At 42.9% G+C, this 6862-nt stretch overlaps 1 long non-coding RNA gene across 1 annotated transcript; it reads right to left on the reverse strand.

The window, feature by feature from the left end:
- Positions 1 to 2968: 2968 nt before the first annotated feature.
- LOC135529952 (uncharacterized) lies at positions 2969 to 5779 on the reverse strand. Its single transcript, XR_010453776.1, has 4 exons — positions 5627 to 5779; positions 3725 to 3769; positions 3101 to 3166; positions 2969 to 2990 (listed from the first exon to the last, which is right to left on the reverse strand). It is a non-coding gene; the product is annotated as an uncharacterized LOC135529952 (long non-coding RNA).
- Positions 5780 to 6862: the final 1083 nt, after the last annotated feature.

Consider the following 6862-nt stretch of genomic DNA (forward strand, 5'->3'; position numbering starts at 1 on the left):
GAAATGGAAGACTTACAAGACCACTAGCGTAATCTCCCTCGATCTGGGGCTCACGCAAGATCTCACCCCGTGGGGTCAAGGCCAATCATAGGCTTGAGTGAGCAAAAATCCCAGAACGCCGCAGAGGACCTGGTAGATGACCTGCAGAGAGCTGGGACCAAGTAACAAGCCTACCATCAGTAACACACTACGCTGCATAGGGGACTCCAGAATCCTGCAGTGCCAGACGATATCCCCTGCCCAGCCAGTACATGTCCAGGCCCGTCTACAGGTTTCTGAGAGCATTTGGATGATCCAGAAGATTGGAGAATGTCATGGTCAGATGAAACCAAAATAGAACTTTTGGTAAAAACTCAACTCGTCGTGTTTGGAGGACAAAGAATGCTGAGTTGCATCAAGAACACCATACCTACTGTGAAGCATGGGGGTGGAAACATCATGCTTTGGGGCTGTTTTTCTGCAAAGGGACCAGGACTGACTGATCCGTGTAAAAGGAAAGAATGAATGGGGCCATGTATCGTGAGATGTTGAGTGAAAACCTCCTTCCATCAGCAAGGGCATTGAAGAGATGAAACGTGGCTGGGTCTTTCAGCATGACAATGATCCCAAACACACCACTGGGCATGAAGGAGTGGCCCATCAGAAGCATTTCAAGATCCTGGAGTGGCCTAGCCAGTCTCTAGATCTCAAATCTTTGGAGGAGTTGAAAGTCTGTGTTGCCCAGCAACAGCCCCAAAACATCACTGCTCTAGAGGAGATCTGCATGGAGGAATGGGCCAAAATACCAGCAACAGTGTGTGAAAACACCCCATGATGACTGACAGAAAACGTTTGACCTCTGAAAATTGCCAACAAAGGGTATATAACAAAGTATTGAGATAAACTTTTGTTATTGACCAAATACTTATTTCCCATAATTTAAATAAATTCTTAATAAATCCTACACAATGTGATTTTCTGGATTTTTTTCTCGTTTGTCATTTTTGTCTGTCATAGTTGAAGTGTACCTATGATGAAAATAACAGGCCTCTCTCCATCTTTTCCAAGAAGTAGGAAAACTTGCACAATTGTGTGGCTGACTCAGCACTTCCTGGCAACCATTGTTGGATTTCTGTAATGCTTACTGAGACTATTTCATGTAACAAAGCCTTGTTCAGAGACTAGTTCGTAGAAGTAAAGTTGTAGACATTACCACTGGCCCTCCCCTGGCCTCCGACTGCCATGGCCTCCCCTGGCCCTCCAGTTACCATATCCTCCCCTACCCCCATGCCTCTGGGGCCTCTGTATCCCCCTTCGGGAAAGACAGTAAGGAGACATATCACATATTGATACACTGCAAATAACACATTGAACAGAAGACTTGAGATCAAGCACAAGCTGAATCAAACAGAGAATACTTACCCACTGAGAATACACAAAACATTAAGAACACCTGACACAGCCTTTACCTGGATTCACCTGGTCAGTTTATGTGATGTCACTTGTTAACCTGTTGAAACTCTAGGGGCGCAATTTCATTTTTGGATGAAAAACGTTCCCGTTTTAAACAAGATATTTTGTCACAAAAAGATGCTCGACTATGCATATAATTGATAGCTTTCGAAAGAAAACACTCTGACGTGTCCAGAACTGCAAAGATATTTTCTGTGCGTGCCCTAGAACGTGAGCTTCAGGCAAAACCAAGATGAGACGGCATCCAGGAAATGAGCAGGATTTTTGAGGCTCTGTTTTCCATTGTCTCCTTATATGGCTGTGAATGCGAGAGGAGTAAGTCTGCCCTTTCTGTCGTTTCCCCAAGGTGTCTGCAGCATTGTGACGTATTTGTAGGCATATCATTGGAAGATTGACCATAAGAGACCACATTTACCAGGTGTCCGCCCGGTGTCCTGCGCCGAAATTGGTGCGCAAAAGTCAGCTGCAAGTATTTTTCCACAGAATTCAGAGGAGAATGCAGGCTTCCACTGAACGATATATCAATGAAGAGATATGTGAAAAAACACCTTGAGGATTGATTCCAAACAACGTTTGCCATGTTTCGGTCGATATTATGGAGTTAATTCGGAAAAAGTTTGACGTTGTAGGTGACTGAATTTTCGGTTCGTTTCGGTAGCCAAATGTGATGTACAAAACGGAGCGATTTCTCCTACACACAGACGCTTTCAGGAAAAACTGCGCATTTGGTATGTAACTGAGAGTCTCCTCATTGAAAACATCCGAAGCTCTTCAAAGGTAAATGATTTTATTTATTTGGTTATCTGGTTTTTGTGAAAATGTTGCGTGCTAAATGCTACTCAAAATGCTAAGCTAGCTTAGCATACTCTTACACAAATTAGTCAATTGCTATGGTTCAAAAGCATATTTTGAAAATCTGAGATGACAGTGTTGTTAAGAAAAGGCTAAGTTTGAGAGCAGGCACATTATTTTCATTTTATTTGCGATTTTCAGAAATCGTTAACGTTGCGTTATGCTAATGAGCCTGAGGCTTTAGTCACGATCCCGGATCCGGGATGGGGAGTTTCAACAGGTTAAAGTGACTTCAATCAGTGTAGATGAAGGGGCCTCAGGTTAAATAATGATTTTTAAGCCTTGAGACATGGATTGTGTATGTGTGCCTTTCAGAGGGTGAATGGGCAAGACAAAAGATTGAAGTGCCTTTGAACATTTGAACAAGGTATGGTAGTAGGTGCCAGGCACACCGATTTGTGTCAAGAACTGCAACGCTGCTGGGTTTTTCACGCTCAACAGTTTCCACCCAAAGGACATCCAGCCACCTTGACAAAACTGTAGGAAACATTGGAGTCAACATGAGCCAGCATCCCTGTGGAACACTTTGACAACCTTGTAGAGTCCATGTCCGTGGGAATTGAGGCTGTTCTTAGGGTGGGGGGTTCCTAATGTTTGGTACAGTAGACTCAGTGTACGTGGTTTAGCTCTATCTTTGAGAAACTCACCTCCTCCAAGCTGCTGAGCCCCCCTTGGATAATGACCACCTGTGATTCATTAGAAAGACAGGTCATGATGGTTCATAATATAATATATTCAATTATGAATGATGATTGGCAGCAATAAAAATATAAACATGGCAATCAATCAATATTACCCCCAGCTCCTCCGGTTTTGGCGGGCTTGGCTCCGTAGCCTCCCTGTATCCCAAGAGCACCAGCCCCTGGAAGACCACAAGACACCACAGGGAGATGTGAGACGTCAGTGATCAGTGATGCACCATAGTGGAGCATGTTTCTCTATGGTGGGAAAAAAATCTAAACGTTGTATCATATGAGTCTATATTAAATCATTAATAAGGAGGATGAGCATTGCAAGACAGAATCTAAGTCCGATTTCTCATTGACGATTGCACCACTTTCAGTTTTTAATTCTAAATGCCAGACAACTTAATCTGAGGCTATATTTAGTTGAGCAAATTAGTTTAGACTATGCTCAAGACGGGTCAATTGAGTGCAGTCCTGAGATAAGACAGAATCTGTTCGGGGCTGATTGTTGGTGGAAGTTCCACTGACCTCCAGCTTTTACACCTCTCATCCCTGCACCCAGAGAGAGAGAGAGAAAGAGGAGAGAGGAGAGAGAGAGAGAGAGAGAGAGGAGAGAGGAGGGAGGAGAGAGAAGAGAGAGGAGAGAGGGAGAGAGGAGAGAGAGAGAGAGAGAGAGAGAGATGTGGGGGTGGGGGGAGACAGACAGACATACAGAGACTGATAATTGCACTTACCCCTGGGTATCATTTTCCCCATACCGCCACTTTGAGGTTTCACTCCTAATAGAGATTAAAAAAGAATTGCAAATCACTCTATGAAGTATACTATGCTGCTATGCTGTGGTTTGGAGAGAAATGAAGGCCTTCATCGTTTCCTATTGGCCAGTGCCAGTGTTACACCATCCAAAACGTAAGCATTTGAAACACTACAGCTGATTAAATATTAAGTGATGTCATCGGATGATGAGAAGTGAACATCTCACTCCCATCCCATGCAAACTCAGCTCCAACTGGGCAGCTTGAGGGAAGAGAAACAGACATTCCCATTGATGGAGTGGAGAGACAGACAAAAAGGAGGGACTGTGTGCAGGTTGTAAAGGCTTCTTTCACAACAGGTTGTCAAATTTGGACCGCTGCTGCCACCTCACCTTCCCATGCTTTGATTCAAAGCAATCAGACGAGATGAAACTACAGAGGCTTAGCGGGGTCACCAGACTTGGAGCAGGTCTGTTTCACTGAGATCCAGGCAGCAAGGACCACGTAGGCCCGTTTTTTTCCCCTGATCTGACACGGACATTGGAAATTTGACACATAAATGTCAGTTGGGCGGTTTTGCAGAGATATATCAGCATGATACCCAAGTTGATTCCTGATAGTTTAACAACATGTCTACAGCTATCTGTCACTCAGCTGTACAGGTGTAGGATCTTAATTGGATCCCCATGTTGCAGGAGAAATGTCCTGCAATGCATGAAATGTGAAACTTGTAGTGTATTTGAGGTTTGTAACTTTCACTTTGAAATTTCAGACTTGACTTTCCCAGGAAAATATCAATTAATTATAATCCACATAATAATTCACATTTCCTGTTGTTGCAGGATTATTTTCCTGCTGTAGCAAACTGGCTCAAATAAAGATCCTACATCTCTATGTTGACAGGCCTTCCAAACCTCTCAGATAAAGTCACCAGAAACATGAAATGCATGTTGTCAGGGTTTAAAACAAAGTAGTTACTCTGAATTGTTCAAATGTTCCATACAATTTTTAATTGTTTTAATTTTATTCCCAACTATTCAATTAAAGAGAATTTGACTACATGTGTCAAAGGAATTTCACAACTAGGGAATTAATGTTATATTAAACATATCTTATAATTCAAATGTTATTTCAATTTAATTGGGACAATACAAATTGGCAAGTTTTTAGAAGGAAGTTGCAAGTTGTGCGTAATAGGTAACTAAATGTGGACCACAATGCAACACATCCAACAACAAAAATAGTTCACGTTTTATATATGAATATAATATAAATATTATACATGCATAACCATTTAAATAATCAAACTACAATTGTTAAATATTCTTATAGTTGAGAAACAAGTTGAGAAAAAAGCAAATCCATAATTTACAGAACAATACAATATCTTCGGAAACTACTATAAACTAATAAATAATTAACATTTAAACATTTAAGTCCAATTAACACTGCTGTGCACTAAGCAAGCACCCGTGAAGATTTAAGGTGGTAACAAGCAGTCCTGTGCTGACACCTACTGTACAGTGTTTCACAACACAACGTAACGTGTCTGAATGCTATTATAATCATGTTCTACAAAGACAGTCTTGAAACTACTCCAACATGAATTAAAAATACCATTTCTGATGTGCCAACTCTACAATTTAAGAAATGATGGTGGCATGTCTTAATCTCTCTTTCTATCCTTCCCAATCCTGACACAAATAGGGATCTTTCTTCTTCTCTCTCTTCTCTCACCTGTGATCTACATCCTTTAGACAACGTTCTCACTTTCTCTCATATTCTGTCATATTCCCTCACATCCCTCTTCCACATTCCTCTCATCCCTCTTCCATCAGCCATTCTATCCTCCACACAGATAGTCTTGGTTATGTCTCTTACCTCCTTGTAGTGTGTGCTGTGCCAGCCATAGGACCAGCGAGGTCTGAAGGAGCGCTTTTACCAGCATGGTGGAGGAGACCTGGTCCGGCAGAGAGAAAAACAGGCAGACAGACAGAAAGACAAGGAGAGAGAGAGAGAGAAACTGGCTGGCTGGACAGGTGCACAGCACAAGTAGACAGCTCCAGTGTTTGCCCATGCCTTAAATACAATTCTGGTTATGATACCCTCCCCCTAACCAGCCCTGCCCTCTAGCCTGCAATTGGCCGTTGCTGCACCAAAGCCCCTGCCCCATTTCCCCCTCTCCCTCTGGACAGGCAGTCAGGTCCACCTCTGCCCATCCAAAGACAGTCCACATCAGGTTGCTGATCAGCTGGATTGCTGCCAGCCAGTATATTAACATGGCAATGTGATTTGTGTGTGATGAGCGGAACAAGACAATGCTTCAAAGAGGTGATAAGTGTGAGATCACTGTTTAGATCAGGGATCAGCCGTGGACCGATGTTTTCTTGAGTAGATGGTCGGGGGGCTGGAACATAATTACAAATCATTTGTAAACTGCAAATTGACCGCAAGAAGCCCAAACAGATATAACATTGTGTCTCTCTATTATGCATGGAAATCACTTGGAGATGATTTTCTGGTGTTTTTATAGTCTTTTATGTCTAACAATAAAAAATGTAATGCATAATGTTGCTCAGAAAATTGTGTGGGGGGGCCTTCAGTTGAGGGAGCCTGGTTTAGATGGTAAGAAAGGGGCAGTAGGACAGAAAAATGGTCTAATTCACAAACCTATCAAGAGAACATTCCTGGTCATCCCTACTGCCTCTGATCTGGCAGACTCACTAAACAGAGAACATCCTTGGTCATCCCTACTGCCTCTGATCTGGAGGACACTAAACAGAGAACATTCTTGGTCATCCCTACTGCCTCTGATCTGGAGGACTCACTAAACAGAGAACATCCCTGGTCATCCCTACTGCCTCTGATCTGGCAGACTCACTAAACAGAGAACATCCCTGGTCATCCCTACTGCCTCTGATCTGGAGGACACTAAACAGAGAACATTCTTGGTCATCCCTACTGCCTCTGATTTGGAGGACTCACTAAACAGAGAACATCCCTGATCATCCCTACTGCCTCTGATCTGGCAGACTCACTAAACAGAGAACATCCCTGGTCATCCCTACTGCCTCTGATCTGGAGGACACTAAACAGAGAACATTCTTGGTCATCCCT

The sequence above is a fragment of the Oncorhynchus masou genome, unplaced genomic scaffold (genome assembly GCF_036934945.1).
Source record: "Oncorhynchus masou masou isolate Uvic2021 unplaced genomic scaffold, UVic_Omas_1.1 unplaced_scaffold_12168, whole genome shotgun sequence".
Taxonomy (NCBI): Eukaryota; Metazoa; Chordata; class Actinopteri; order Salmoniformes; family Salmonidae; genus Oncorhynchus; species Oncorhynchus masou.